General features: G+C 36.3%; 1 pseudogene; it reads left to right on the top strand.

The window, feature by feature from the left end:
* LOC101138063 (UDP-glucuronosyltransferase 2A3-like) overlaps positions 1–16,988 on the top strand; it is a 476,474-nt pseudogene that overhangs the window by 299,371 nt on the left and 160,115 nt on the right.

Raw genomic sequence — 16,988 nt, 5'->3', positions numbered from 1 at the left:
CGTTATGCTTTACCTTTCCTTGATATGAAATCATGTTGAGCATGTTTTGCCTAATTTTGATTGAATTATTTGTCTTCTTATGGACTTGTGTTTTTAATATCTTTCTGATATAAAAACCTTATCACATATATGATTTCCTTGTTTTTTTTTTTTACTCTTTGGGCTGTCCTTTTACTTTCTTAATGGTGTTCATTGAAGCACAAAAGTATTGATTTTGATGAAGTCCAACTAATCAATTTTAATTTGGTTGCTTTTATTTTTGATTTTATATCTCACAAACCATTTCCAAGTTACAAAAATTAGTACCTGTTATTTATTATTAGAGTTTTATAGTTCTAGTGCTTACATTTAAGTTTTTGATCACCTTTGAATTAGCTTTTGTAAGTAATTTGAGGTAGAGGGTCCCAACTCAATTATTTTGTATACGGATAACCATTATTCCCACTTATATTTGTTGAATAATCTATTCTTTCCCCCTTAAATACTTTGGAAGTTTTGTCAAAAACTTTAAATGCATGGGTGTATTTCTATATTCTAAAATCCATTCCATTGATCTACATGTCTATCTGTAGACCTGTATCACACTCTCTTGATTATCGTATATTTGTATTTGTCTTTAAAAGCAGGAAATGTAAGTTTTCCAGCTCATTTTTATTTTAAATTGTTTCAGTTTTTTTAAAAAATTTTTTCTTCTTGCTTTTTTTTCTTTAAGAGGTAGAGGTGTTACTATATTGCCCAGACTAGATTCAAATTTCTGGGCTCAAGCAATCCTCCCAACACAGCCTCTTGAGTAGCTGGAATTACAGGTGTGTTTCACTACACCCAGCTTCTTTTGGCTATTAGTATGTCTCTTGAATATGTATATAAATTTCAGAATCAGCTTGTCTGTTTATGCAAAGAAGTGGTCTGGGATTTTGATAGGGATTGCATTGATTTGGTATATGAATTTGGGGAGTAGAGTATGGTCATTTTCACAATATTAGGTCTTTCAATAAATGAAGATGTGATGCCTTTCTATTTATTTAGATGTTCTTATTTCCACCGTGTTTTGTAGATTTTGTTACAGTGGCTAGCTAGTCAGACACAAACAGGGCAGAAGACGGCTCCCACACCCTACCAGGAAAGTCAGGTGACAATCAGTTAATGGTCAGGCAGTTGTCACACTGTCTCTCTAAAATAATAATTGGTTGCAGCCAGCCAGGGAAAGGCAGCTTTCCTATAAATAGAAAAAATCAAATCTGGTAATCAGCAGCTTCCTGATAAGATCTCAGGAGTTGGGTGAGTGGGCTCACGCATGCACATTAAGAGGCCAAATGATGGAGTAAGACATTCCGGTGGCACAGAAAAGGGAAGAATGCCTCAGGGGAGCATGCATATGACTCCAGTAAACATACTGTGCATGCTCATCTCCTAAGTGTTAGCAGACCATCACACATACCAGCAGGTCACCCTAAGGAAAGAATCAAGGAAAATGGAAGCAGGATCCTGGAAGTATGCCAACATATAAAACCGTAAGTCAAAGGTCAAACACTGCACTTTACCTTCAAAATGGCCACTTGGATATACCCCAAGTGTACTTTCCTTTCTTTCCTGCTATAAACCTTTTTAATAAATTTTCACTTCTGTTCTGAAACTTGTCCTGGTCTCTTTTTTTGCCTTGTGCCCCTCAATCAAATTCTTTCTTCTGAGGAGGCAAGAATTCAGGTTGCTGCAGAACCACAAAAATTTGCTGCAGTAACCACCACTGGAAATAATTTCACAGTGAGAATTGTACAATTTTTTGTTAAACTTATTACTAAGAATTATATTTTTTCATGGTATTATAAGGGTGATTGTTTAATCTTCATTGTAGTTTAAATTTCCATTGCAATTTTGTAGATTTTTTGTTTGCTTATCTTGGATCCCGAAATCTTGTTTTATTGGTTTACTTGAATATTTTTTAGTGGATTTGTAAAAATTTCCTATTACAAGATCATGATATATGCCAATAGAGATAGTTTAACTTCTTTCTTTCTAATGTGGATTCCTTTTATTTCATTTTCTTTCTTATTTGTTGACTGAAATTTCTACTGCAATATTGAGTGGAAGTGAGAAGTCAATTTAGTGTGATGTTAGCTGTGTATTTTTTTATAGATATTATTGATCAGTTTTAGGATGTTCCTCTTTACTTCTAGTTTAAGTGTTCTTATGATGAAGAGTATTGAATTTCATTAAATAAGTTTTTCTGCAGTTATTGAAGTGATTATGCAGTTTTTTCCTTTATTCTAATGATATGATATACTAGTTGGCTTTTTCAGAAGTTAACATAACTTTGCATTCCTAGAATAAAATTCATTTGTTTATGGCATTTAAGCTTTTCGTACGTTCCTGAATTTTCTTTGCTAGTGGGAAAGGAAAGTAAAAATCTTGAGACATTAAACTCACTATGTCAAAGAGAAAAGTTAATCTTGGGAAACAAACCATGTAAAACTGGCTCCCATTTTGTTCCTAAACAGATAAGTGCAGAGATAGAAGGCCACATACCTCTCCAGAGGGCCTCCTTCCCAATTTACTCACAAGGAAATTCACAAGGTCCTAAAACAGTTCTCTTGAATTTTACCCTGAGAGTATAAATTAACATTTTATATTCGCAGGTATATAAAAGACAGGACTTGAAGCCATTGTGTGGTTTTTAGCATAAGGGCTTACTGAATGGTGGTTATGTTTTCTCCTCTTTTATTTTTTGGAGGATTGATTATTTTAAATATTTAATAGAAGTGTAGAGCTTTGATATTTTCTACTCTACCATTTCCAGTTATTACCCCACTATTTTTTTCTAAATAATATTTCACTGGAAGTCATCAGACACTGGCTTTTCTTTTATGGGAGACTTTTTCCTTACAGCTTCAATCTTGTTACTTGTTATTAGTTTGTTCAGGTTTTTTATTTCTTCATGGGTCTATCTTGGTTGGTTGTATGTGTCCAGGAATTTATTAATATCATCTAGGTTTTCCAATTTGTTGGTATATAGTTGTTCATAATATTCTGTTATAATAATTTGTGTTTCTGTAATCTCAGTTTTTTGTCTCCTCTTTCACTTCTGATTTTATTTAGTGGGTCTGTTCTCACTTTTTCCAACTTAGTCTAGCTAAAAGTTTGTTGATTTTGTTTACTTTTACAGAGTTTACCTTATTGTCTATGGCTGCTTTTGTACTACAGTGGAAGAGTTGAGTAGGAACAAGAGTCTAAAGGGTTTGCAAATTCCAAAAATATTTACCATCTGAGGCTTTATAGAAACTATTCTGATCTCTGCAGGTTCATTTTTTCGTTTAACCTTTCTATATATTCAATACATATTTCTATATATTTCTATATTTCTATATATTCAATATATTCTATATATTCAATGCAATTTTAATAAAATAGTATAGATTTTTAGTGAGTGACTCAGATGATTTATGTTTAATTATGTTAATAATGAGTTAATAAATTAATCTATTTGTATTTCCATTTTATTTAGTGTAGGTGAATTTGTTTGTAATGTGGAATGGTGCTTCTGTTTTACCTTTTTTTTGAGAAATCTCTAAACTGCTTTCCACAGTAATTCAACTAATTTGCAATCCACGAATGGTATATAAGCATTTCCTTTTCTCTGGATCCTCACTATCATATGGTATTATTATTAATTTTTACTTTTTAGTAATAGCCATTATGACTAGTGTGAGATGGTCTCATTGTTGTTTTGATTTGCATTTCTATGATGATTAGTGATGTTGAGCATTTTTGTCATGTTTGTTGGTTCCTTGTATGTCTTCTTTTGAGAAGTACCTGTTCACATCTTTTGCCCAGTTTTTCATGGGGTTACTTGATTTTTGCTTGTTGAATTATTCAAGTTTCTTATAGATTCTAGATATTAGACCTTTAACAGATGTGTAGTTTGCTAGTATTTCTTCAGTTTACGTCTCACTTGTGAATTTAGAGTTTTGTTGCAATTGCTATTAAGGACTTAGTTATAAATTCTTTCCCAAGGCTGATGTCTAGAATGGTATTTCCTAGATTTTCTTCAATAAGTGTTATAGCTTTAGGTCTTATATTTAAACATTTAATTCATCGTGGGTTAATTTTTGCTTGGTGAAAAGCAGAGATGCAGTTTCGTTCTTTTTCTTATGGCTAGCAAGCTATCCCAACATCATTTATTGAATAGGGAGTCCTTTTCTCCTTTGCTTATTTTTGTTGACTCAGTGATAGATGACTATAGGTCTGTTGCTGTATTTCTGGGCTCTGTATTCTGTTTCATTGATTTACGTGTCTGTTTTTGTAACAGAACCATGCTGTTTTGGTGTCTGCAGCCTTATAACATAGTTTGAAGTTGGGTAATGTGATGCCTCTGGCTTTGTTCTCTTTGCTGAGGCATTCTTCACCTATTTGGACTAATTTTTCGTTTTATGGAAATTTTTGAATTTTTTTTCTAATTCTGTGAATAATGACATTGGCATTTTAATAGGAATAGCATTTAATGTGTGGATGGCTTTGGTTAGGATGGTTATTTTAATGATATTGATTCTTCCAACCCTGAGCATAAAATGTTCTACCATTTGTTTGAGTCATCTATGATTTATTTCAGCAGTGCTTTGTAGTTCTTGTAGAAATCTTTCGTCTCCTTGGTTAGATGTATTTTTAAGTATATTTTGTTTGTGTGACTGGTATAAATGTGATTGTGTTCTTGATTTGACTCTTAGCCTGAATTTTTATTGGTGTATAGAAATGGTATTTATTTTTGTACATGGATTTTGTATCTTGAAACATTACTGAAGTCATTTTTCAGTTCTGGCAGGCTTTAGACACTCTTTAGGATTTTCTAGGTATAGAATCATATCATCACCAAAGAGCAATACCTTCAATTCTTTTCCTATTTGGATGCCTTTTATAGCTTTCTCTTGCCTAGGTGCTCAATTAGTACATTATTGAAATAGAAAGTGCTGTTATTTTAATCATTTATATTTGAAACATAAAATTTTAAAATTTTAAAAAATGTGGACTATGTTAAGTCCAAAATCATTGCAGAAATGTACTTATCCATTTAATAATAATAATAGTTATAGCAAATTGAATTTTGCTATATACAGCAATTAAATACAGCAACTCTTTTAGCCTCAGCAATGCTATTAAGTAGGTAGTGACATTGCTTCATCTACATTTCACTGAAGGAGAATGTGAGGCATAGACCTGAGAAGTAATTTGCTTAACTATACATGATTCTGTAATGGTTTTGCAAAGATGATATAGGTTATCTGGATTCAGAGTGCAAGCTCTTACCTACCATCTTATGCTGACTACTCTTTCTGGGTTACAGGTAGTTACAAAATGTAATATAGATTCACTTTTTTTGTAGGTATATATTAATTTTAATATTATTACAGGAGTATAACTCAAATATGTAAAAATATTTTTCTGGTTGTCTATCACTGCTTAACCAACTGCTCTGAAATGAAGGTGCTTAGAACAGCAACATTTTATCATCATCTGTTTTAATTCTAGGTTGTTGGCCAGGCTCAATTAGGTGTTTATGGCACAGCATTTCTCAGTTGGTTACTGTCCTAAGGTAGCTTGGGCTAATCATCTGAAGGTTAATCACTCACATATCTGGTGATTAGTATTAAAAGTCTCAAGCTACTGCAGTGCTGGGCCAATTGTGACTTATTAGGCATACATATGTATTTCTACACCAAATGGTATATTTCTCCTGGGGACTGTGGATATAGCACAGGGCTTCAAAGCGAGTGGAGAGACAGAGAAAAAGGAAAAAAGAATGACAGAAACACAGAGAAAAGGACAGAAGGACAGACAGAGAAAATGTATTAACAATTTTTTTGAGCTTTGGAAGTTAAGCTCCTCACTTCCACTATATTCTCTTTTTTGAGACAGCCACAAAATTTGCTAAATTTCACAGGAAGGGTATATGACTTGATGAGAGGATTGCCAATGCATTTGTAATCACATCTCAAAATTACTGCAAATATAACCTTAAAAATTAGAAGAAATCACTAAACTACTGTAGAATTCATAAAATGTTGACATAAGACATTAAAATTTTAAAAATTTGTTTGCTAAAATTTTAACCATAATTAAAAATTTTAATTAACATTCTAATATATTTATTAATAAATATTTAAAATATCAAGTAGGTGTCCAAAAACAGGCTGTAAATTTATCAGATAGAGAGCACCAGATTGCTCGTCAATTTAAGTTTTCTAGACGGCACTAAAGGATTGATAATATTATATTAAAATCCAAGAACATGCTATCTCAAATCAATGTTTATTTCACTAATTAATTTTTAAAACTATATAATTAATATATAAAAACAAATTTGTGAAAGGTTAGTGAATGAAGTATATAGAATCAAAATTAAAAGTAGAATCCTCTATGTTTATACAGATTTACAGATTCTTAATTTTATTTCAAAGAAGAATATCATACTTTTTTTTCTGGAACTTTTTTTCATTTAACAATGTGATGTGGAGAGCATTCCATGATATTGTCTGTAATATGCCTGTTCTCTGTAATTGCTGCATACCTTCTACTTTTTGTGGTAGATATGTATGTTCATTGACTGATAGCCAGGCAAGTGATGGAGGGAACATCCTGTACATACATGCACTCAGGTGCAAGTATATCTGGATGGCAGATGACTAGATGTAGAATTGCAGAGTCAAACTGAATGCTTAATTTTTTTTGTAAGAGTTGTTTCACTTTATACTCTCTCACAAACTCTTTTCTCAGATTCTTATGTTGATCAATCTCATGTGGGAAAAAAATTCGTTGACTTTTTATGGCTACATAGTAATCCATGGTGTATACATACTGCACTTTCCTTATTCAGTCTATCATTGATGGACATTTAGGTTGATTTCATGTCTTTGCTATTGTGAATAGTGTTGCAATCAACATATACATGCATGTGTCTTTATAATAGAATGATTATATTCCTTTGGGTATATACCCAGCAATGGGATTGCTGGGTCAAATGGTATTTCTGTCATTAGGTCTTGGAATAGACAACCAAATGCTGCATGTTCTCACTTACAAGTGGAAGCTAAATGATGAGAACACATGGCCACACAGGAAGCTAAGTGATGAGAGCACATGGAACACATGAACAACACACACTGGGGCCTCTTGGAGGGTAGAAGGTGGGAGGGGGGAGAGGATCAGGAAACATAAGTAGTGGGTACTAGGCTTAATAACTGGGTGTTGACACATATTTACCTATGTAACAAACTTGCACATGTACCCCTGAGCTTAAAATAAAAGTTAAAAAAATTCATTGACTTAAGGTTATTGACTTACTAAATTATAATGTCCAACTTTCTAGTACAAGTAGCCATCTTTTTGATGTGACTGGCCATTTTTACTTCTGTGAATTGTCAATTCATATCCTTCATCTATTTTCATATTGGTCTGTTTGTCTTTTTGGTTGGTGATATATAATAGCTCTCACTATACAAGAGATAGCAGTCCTTTATCTATGTGTTGCAGGATAAGCTTGATGTAAATTACCTTAGGTTTGTATGCATGATTTAGCAATATTATCTACTATGACACTATGTTCATTCAATTTTTCTTAAAAATGTTTCATTTATCTAGATACATTTTATAAAAATGTTGCTGCAATCTCTTCCAATAATTACCTTAGCATCAAAATTTTAATTTATTTTTAGAATACATTCATGCCATAGGTCATAGAGTGGTTATTGTGAGACTTGGATGATGGTCTTCTTACCAATAAAGACACATAGGTTTGTGTTAACCCATACTACTTTGATCATAAAGTGTTTCCTTGATGTGTAGCTTTTAAGAGGGCCTTGAGAATTCCTCAGATTTTATTATTTGCCAATTTTTGGTAATTTTTGTGGTCTTTTTATTGTTACTGATTATGATTAGTTGCCATATGCTTACATTTTAAAAAATCATTATCCTATTTTTGGTCATGCTAAATGACTTATGTTTTCATATTAGTGTTATGGGATGAATAGAGTTACAGGCTTCTGAGGAAAGAGAGAAACATGAGACATCCTTATATAAAATAGGGTTATATAGAATAATTATCATTTTTAACTGTCTTCTACAAACACATTCAGTTTCACAAACATCTGTAAGGCAGCTCAATAATTCTGTGCCTTGTTTTGGAAGAAGTGAACACATATATACATGTACATTTGTGATAATCAAAATCGGTAAGTCCCCTTAAAGTGCTGGTTTTATATTATCACAACCTACAATTCAGACATTTTATCCAATATTAAAGTTTAAAAATGACCGTGAAAGCAACCAGTTCACAGTTTAGAAAAGTTCATGGGGAAAAGAGAATTAGCTTGTGAACAAAGGTTTCCCCAAATAGTTAAATTTTGTAGTATTTATCAGGTAGGAGTCATTCTATCTCTAATTTGTTGTTCCCCAACTCCAAGTCTCTGAGTCCCATTATTTTGCTCTTCAGGCCCTGAATTTGGCATAAAGTGTAGTAGAGGCGGACAGTGTGGTCTCCTGTGCATCACTGTTGTTTTGCGATGAAATTCTCAATGTGGTCAGCTGCCGCTGCTGCAGAAGTCGATTTTCTTTAAACACTGCCAAGAACATCTGACTTACATAGTATATTTTGATTGGATATTTATTCAAACTGAGCCTGCTTTTTTTCTTTTTACAAACTCTCTAAAACTGCTAAAAGTCGTCACTTTATAAACTATGTAATTACCATGATCTTTATACTGTTGATAAAGCAATGGTTCACTTTCCCCGTGTCTTTCACCTCAGTTCTTTTCTCCCCTGTGTGAATTGTATCCATTTTGTTCAAAGTGATTTTACTGAATACTAGGAGTTATCACCTCTCAAGTGTTATTGGCAATGAGATTGTTTTTGCCAGTTATCAGTGAATTATTAAATTCCAAAGTCCCTTGTTGAGGGTCTGCTTTTTAGTGCCACTTGCCCAAGCTGCCATAGTCTATTTTTCTCAGAAAGCAAAGCCTGAGATAAGAATTAGTGTGCAATAACTTAATTTGAGAAATGTTCTTAGGGTACAGGAGTAGGGGACAGGAAAGGGTGAAAAAAGAAGGGAGAAAAGTCAGTACAAGAATGTGTTACCAAACTAATCATCACCATAACTGTTGGGACTTAAGCTCATGTGGACCCAGTAGGAAGCTGTGTGGATGTAAAGCGTGATCATTAACCATCACTTTCTATTGCTCACACTGCCAGGTTATGCATATGTGAGTGAGTGCTAGCTGAGTTTCTTTGACGGTTCCATGAAGAGATGTTAAAGAAGTCTGGTGCAGAAAATGAGAGACCTGTCCTATCAGAAGACGACTTCACAAAGCTCCTTGACACAGCAAAGGCTAGAGAAAAAAAAAATTAGCTGAAAAAATATGGGGTGCAACCTAATTTGATCAAATGTATTAGAGCTTTCTTTTTTCTTTTGTTTCATTTTCACAGTATATTACTTTTCATATGATTAAATACTGTAAATTTTCTCAGGTTTCTGATAAAGTTATGCCTGTGATACAGAAGCTAGAAAGAAATTATTTAGGCAGATAGTGAGGGTGAAAGTCCTCGGTAAGGTTTTGTTTTAATAAAAAGCAGCCCCCCAAATCATTTCCTTGCTAACAAAAAGCAGCCAGAAAAATCAAGCTTCAAACCTAGATAAACAAGCTAAAGCTTGCATAGGTAAATGCTGGCAACTGTGCCAGTAATTCCTCAAGGATCTAGAACTAGAAATACCATTTGACCCAGCAATCCCATTACTTGGTACATACCCAAAGGATTCTAAATCATTCTATTATGAAGACACATGCACACGTATGTTTATTGCAGCACTATTCACAGTAGCAAAGACTTGGAACCAACCCAAATGTCCATCAATGTTAGACTGGATAAAGAAAATGTGGCACATATACACCATGGAATACTACACAGCCATAAAAAAGATAAGTTCATGTCCTTTGCAGGGACATGGATGAAGCTGGAAACCATCATTTTCAGCAAACTAACACAAGAACAGAACACCAAACACCACTTGTTCTCACTCATAAATGGGAGTTGAACAGTGAGATCACATGGACACAGGGAGGGGAACATCACACACTGGGGCCTGTTGAGGTGTGGTGGACTAGGGGAGGGATAGGATTAGGAGAAATATCTAATGGAGGTGACGGGTTGATGGGTGCAGCAAACCACTATTTCACATGTATACCTATGTAACAAAACTGCACATTCTGCACATGTACCCCAGAACTTAAAGTATAATTAAAAAAAAAAAAAGAAAGAAAGGGGATGGGATACCTTGAAGCCAGGTATATTCAACATGGATACTCAATGTGGAGGTTCCCTCTTTCCTTTTCTTTGTCAACCATATGTGCAGTAAAGAAGCAGCAACATGGCACTGGCCATGTAGAGAAACCATTTGCTTATTGAAAATTAAGGTGGGGCAGACAGCTTCTTCTTACACTATGTAAATGGCACACCTGGTTCCACCAATCCTTTGTGCCCTATATAAATCAGACACTGTTTCCTCAAGCTCATCTATAAATCCCTGTGCATTTCACCATGGGACTAGAAGATCCACTCGGGAGCACCTTTCTGCAGAAATGAGAGCTATTCTCCTTTCTCTTTCTTTCCCCTATTAAACCTCCATTCTTAAACTCACTTCTCGTGTGTCCATGTTTTCAGTTTCCCTGGAGTGAGATGATGAGTCTTGAGTATTTACCCCAGACAATGATGCTGCTTAATCTGTTACTTTTATTTATTCTTATTTTTAAAATTTTTATTTATTTTTTATTTATTTTACTTTAAGTTCTGTGATACATTTACAGAACATGCAGGTTTGTGGCATAGGTATTCATGTGCCATTGTGATTTGCTGCACCCATCGACCTATCATCTAGGTTTTAAGCCCTGCATGCATTAGGTATTTGTCCTAATGCTTTCTGTCCCCTTGTCCCAGACCCCCTGACAGGCCCTGATATGTGATGTTCCCCTCTCTGTGTCTATGTGTTCTCATTGTTCAACTCCCACTAATGAGCGAGAACATGTAGTGTTTGGTTTTCTGTTCCTATGTTAGTTTGCTGAGAATGATGGTTTCTATCCATATCCCTGCAAAGGACATGAACTCATTTTTTATGGCTGCATAGTATTCCATGGTGTATATGTATACATTTTATTTATTTGGCCTATCATTGGTAGGCATTTGGGTTGTTTCCAAGTCTTTGCTATTGTGAATAGTGCTGCAATAAACATACATGTGCCTGTGTCTTTATAGTACAGTGATTTTTAATCCTTTGGGTATATATCCAGTAATGGGATTGCTGGGTCAAATGGTATTTCTGCTTCTAGATCCTTGAGCAATTGCCAAAATGTCTTCCACAATGGTTGAACTAATTTGCACTGCCATCAACAGTGTAAAAGTGTTCCTATTTCTCCAAATCCTCTCCAGCATCTGTTGTTTCTTGACTTTTTAATGATTGTCATTCTAATTGGCGTGAGAAGGCATCTCATTGTGGATTTAATTTGTATTTCTCTAATGACCAGTGCTGATGAGCTTTTTTTCATATGTTTGTTGGCCACGTAAATGTATTCTTTTGAGAAGAGTCTGTTTATAGCCTTTGCCCACTTTTTGATGGTGTTGTTTTTGTCTTATATATTTAAGTTCCTTGTAGATTCTAGATATTAGACCTTTGTCAGAGGGATAGATTGCAAAAAATTCCTCCATTCTGTAGGTTGCCTGTTCCCTCTGATGATAGTTTATTTTGCTGTGCAGAAGCTCTTTAGTTTAATTAGATCTCATTTGTCAATTTTGGCTTTTGCTGCAATTGCTTTTGGTGTTTTAGTCCTGAAGTCTTTGCTTATCCCTATGTCTTGAATGGTATTGCCTAGGTTTTCTTCTAGGGTTCTTACGGTTTTGGGTTTTACATGTAAGTCTTTAATCCATCTTGAGTTAATTTTTGTATAAGGTGTAAGAAAGGGGATCAGTTTCTGTTTTCTGCATATGGCTAGCAAGTTTTCCCAGTTTTCCCGTTGCTTGTTTTTGTCAGTTTTGTCAAAGATCAGATTGTTGTAGATGTGTGGTGTTATTTCTGAAGCCTCTGTTCTGTTCCATTGGTCTATATATCTGTCTTGGTACCAGTACCATGCTGTTTTGGTTACTGTAGCTTTGAAGTACAGTTTGAAGTCAGGTAGAGTGATGCCTCCAGCCACTTTTTTTTTGTTCTGTTTTGTTTTGTTTTTCTTGGGGTTGTCTTGGCTATACAAGCTCTTTTTTCCTTCCATATAAAATGTAAAGTAGTTTTTCTAGTTGTGAGAAGAAAGTCAATGGTAGCTTGATTTGAATAGCATTGAATCTATAAATTACGTTAAGCACTGTGGCCATTTTCATGATATTGATTCTTCCTAGCCGTGAGTATGGAATATTTTTTCATTTGTTTGTGTCCTCTCTTATTTCCTTGGGCAGTGGTTTATAGTTCTCCTTGAAGAAATCCTTCACGTCTCTTTTTAGGCATATTCCTAGGTACTTTATTCTCTTTGTAGTGCTTGTGAATGGAAGTTCAATCATGATTTGGCTCTCAGTTTGTCTATTATCAGTGTATAGGAATACTTGTGATTTTTGCCCATTGATTTTGTATTTGGAGACTTTGCTGAAGTTGCTTATCAGCTTATGAAGTTTTTGGGCTGAGATGATGGGGTTTTCCAAATATAGAATCATGTCATCTGCAAACAGAGACAACTTGACGTCCTCTCTTTCTATTTCCATACCCTTTATTTCTTTCTCTTGCTGATTGCCCTGGCTAGAACTTCCAATACTATGTTGAAAAGGAGTAGTGAGAGAGGGCATCCTTGTCTTGTGCTGGTTTTGAAAGGGAATGCTTCCAGCTTTTTTGCATTCAGTATGATATGGGCTATGGATTTGTCATAAATTGCTCTTATTATTTTGAGATATGTTCCATCAATACCTAGTGAATTGAGAGTTTTTAGCATGAAGGTGTGTTGAATTTTATCGAAGGCCTTTTCTGCATCTATTGAGATAATCATGTGGTATTTGTGACTGGTTCTGTTTATGCGATGGATTATGTTCATTGAGTTCTGTATGTTGAGCCAGCCTTGCATCACGGGGATGAAGCTGACTTGATTGTGGTGGATAAGATTTTTGATGTGTTGTTAGATTCAGTTTGCCAGTATTTTATTGAAGATTTTTGGATCAATGTCCATCAGGGATATTGGCCTGAAATTTTCTTTTTTGTTGTGTCTCTGCCAGGCTTTGGTATCAGCATGATGCTGGCCTCATAAAATGAGTTAGGGAGAATTCCCTCTTTTTCTGTTGTTTGGAATAGTTTCAGAAGGAATGGTACCAGCTCCTCTTTGTACCTCTGGTAGAATTCAGCTGTGAATCCATCTGGTCCTGGACTTTTTTTGGTTGGTAAGCTATTGATTATTGCCACAATTTCAGATCCTGTTATTGGTCTATTAAGAGATTCAACTTCTTCCTGGTTTAATCTTGGGAGAGTGTATGTGTTGAGGAATGTATCCATTTCATCTAGATTTTCTAGATTATTTGCATAGACATGTTTATAGTATTCTCTGATGGTAGTTTGCATTTCTGTGGGATTGGTGGTGATATCCTCTTTCTCATTTTTTATTGCGTCTATTTGATTCTTCTCTCTTTTCTTCTTTATTAGTCTTGCTAGCCGTCGATCAATTTTGTTGATCTTTTCAAGAAAACAGCTCCTGGATTCATTAATTTTTTGAAGGGCTTTTTGTGTCTCTATTTCGTTCAGTTCTGCTCTGATCTTAGTTATTTCTTGCCTTCTGTTAGCTTTTGAATGTGTTTGCTCTTGCTTTTCTAGTTCTTTTAGTTGTTATGTTAGGGTGTCAATTTTAGATCTTTCCTGCTTTCTCTTGTGGGCATTTAGTGCTATAAATTTCTCTCTACACACTGCTTTGAATGTGTCCCAGAGATTCTGGTATGTTGTGTCTTTGTTCTCATTGGTTTCAAAGAACATCTTTATTTCTGCCTTCATTTCATTATTTACCCAGTAGTCATTCAGGAGCAGGTTGTTTAGTTTACATGTAGTTGAGTGGTTTTGAGTGAGTTTCTTAATTCTGAGTTCTAGTTTGATTGCACTGTGGTCTGAGAGACTGTTTATTATAATTTCTGTTCTTTTACATTTGCTGAGGAGAGCTTTACTTCCATGTATGTGGTCAATTTTGGAATAGGTGTGGTGTGGTGCTGAAAAGAATGTATATTCTGTTGATTTGGGGTGGAGAGTTCTGTAGATGTCTATTACGTCCGCTTGGTGCAGAGCTGAGTTCAATTCCTGGATATCCTTGTTAACTTTCTGTCTCGTTGATCTGTCTAATGTTGACAGTGGGGTGTTAACGTCTCCCATTATTATTGTGTGGGAGTCTAAGTCTCTTTGTAGGTCTCTAAGGACTTGCTTTGTGAATCTGGGTGCTCTTGTATTGGGTGCATATATATTTAGGATAGTTAGCTCTTCTTGTTGAATTGATCCCTTTACCATTATGTAATGGCCTTCTTTGTCTCTTTTGATCTTTGTTGGTTTAAAGTCTGTTTTATCAGAGACTAGGATTCCAACCCCTGACTTTTTTTGTTTTCCATTTGCTTGGCAGATCTTCCTCCATCCTTTTATTTTGAGCCTATGTGTGTCTCTGCATGTGAGATGGGTTTCCTGAATACAGCACACTGGTGGGTCTTGACTCTTTATCCAATTTGACAGTCTGTGTCTTTTAATTGGAGCATTTAGTCCATTTACATTTAAAGTTAATATTGCTATGTGTGAATTTGATCCTGTCATTATGATATTAGCTGGTTATTTTGCTCATTATTTGATGCAGTTTCTTCCTAGTCTCGATGGGCTTTACATTTTGGCATGATTTTGCAGTGGCTGGTACCGGTTGCTCCTTTCCATGTTTAGTGCTTCCTTCAGGAGCTCTTTTAGGGCAGGCCTGTTGATGACAAAATCTCTGAGCATTTGCTTGTCTGTAAAGGATTTTTTTTCTCCTTCACTTATGAAGCTTAGTTTGGCTGGATATGAAATTCTGGGTTGAAAATTCTTTTCTTTAAGAATGTTGAATATTGGCCCCCACTCTCTTCTGGCTTGTAGAGTTTCTGCTGAGAGAGCTGCTGTTAGTCTGATGGGCTTCCCTTTGTGGGTAACCCGACCTTTCTCTGTGGCTGCCCTTAACATTTTTTCCTTCATTTCAACTTTGGTGAATCTGATAATTATGTGTCTTGGAGTTGCTCTTCTCGAGGAGTATCTTTGTGGCGTTCTCTGTATTTCCTGAATCTGAATGTTGGCCTGCCTTGCTAGGTTGGGGAAATTCTCCTGGATAATATCCTGCAGAGTGTTTTCCAACTTGGTTCCATTCTCCCTGTCACTTTCAGGTACACCAATCAGACGTAGATTTGGTCTTTTCCCATAGTCCCATATTTCTTGGAGGCTTTGTTCATTTCCTTTTATACTTTTTTCTCTAAACTTCCCTTCTCACTTCGTTTCATTCATTTGACCTTCCATCACTGACACCCTTTCTTCCAGTTGATCACATCGGCTCCTGAGGCTTCTGCATTCTTCACATAGTTCTCGAGCCTTGGCTTTCAGCTCCATCAGCTCCTTTAAGCACTTCTCTGTATTGGTTATTCTAGTTACACATTCTTCTAAATTTTTTTCAAAGTTTTCAACTTCTTTGCCTTTGGTTTGAATTTCCTCTTGTAGCATGGAGTAGTTTGATCGTCTGAAGTGGCCTTCTCTCAACTCATCAAAGTCATTCTCCGTCCAGCTTTGTTCCATTGCTGGTGAGGAACTGCGTTCCTTTGGAGGAGAAGAGGCGCTCTGCGTTTTAGAGTTTCCAGTTTTTCTGCTCTGTTTTTTCCCCATCTTTGTGGTTTTAACTACTTTTGGTCTTTGATGATGGTGATGTACAGATGGGTTTTTCGTGTGGATGTCCTTTCTGTTTGTTAGTTTTCCTTCTAACAGACAGGACTCTCTGCTGCAGGTCTGTTGGAATTTGCTAGAGGTCCACTCCAGACCCTGTTTGCCTGGGTATCAGCAGTGGTGGCTGCAGAACAGCAGATTTTTGTGAACCGCGAATGCTGCTGTCTGATCGTTCCTCTGGAAGTTTTGTCTCAGAGGAGTTCCCGGCCGTGTGAGGTGTCAGTTCTCCCCTACTGGGGGGTGCCTCCCAGTTAGGCTGCTTGGGGGTCAGGGGTCAGGGACCCACTTGAGGAGGCAGTCTGCCCATTCTCAGATCTCCAGCTGCATGCTGGGAGAACCACTTCTCTCTTCAAAGCTGTCAGACAGGGACATTTAAGTCTGCAGAGGTTACTGCTATCTTTTTGTTTGTCTGTGTCCTGCCCCCAGAGGTGGGGCGTTCAGAGGCAGGTAGGCCTCCTTGAGCTCTGGTGGGCTCCACCCAGTTCGAGCTTCCTGGCTGCTTTGTTTACCTAAGCAAGCCTGGGCAATGGCAAGCGCCCCTCCCCCAGCCTTATTGCCACCTTGCAGTTTGATCTCAGACTGCTGTGCTGCAGTCAGTGAGACTCTGTGGGTGTAGGACCCTCCAAGCCATGTGCGGGATATAATCTCCTGGTGCACTGTTTTTTAAGCCCGTCGGAAAAGTGCAGTATTCAGGTGGGAGTGACCCAATTTTCCAGGTGCCATCTGTCACCCCTTTCTTTGACTAGGAAAGGGAACTCCCTGACCCCTTGCACTTCCTCAGTGAGGCAATGCCTTGCCCTGCTTCAGCTCACACACAGTGTGCTGCACCCACTGTCCTGTGCCCACTGTCTGTCACTCCTTAGTGAGATGAACCCGGTACCTCAGATGGAAATGCAGAAATCACCCGTCTTCTGTGTCACTCACACTGGGAGCTGTAGACTGGAGCTGTTCCTATTCGGTCATCTTGGCTCCTCCTCCTAATTCTTGAAGATTTCATTGGCTAAAGTAAAACAAAAAT

The sequence above is a fragment of the Gorilla gorilla genome, chromosome 3, assembly GCF_029281585.2.
Source record: "Gorilla gorilla gorilla isolate KB3781 chromosome 3, NHGRI_mGorGor1-v2.1_pri, whole genome shotgun sequence".
Classification (NCBI taxonomy): Eukaryota; Metazoa; Chordata; class Mammalia; order Primates; family Hominidae; genus Gorilla; species Gorilla gorilla.
Note: the sequence above shows the minus strand (reverse complement) of the source record. Positions and strands in the feature narration are given on the sequence as shown.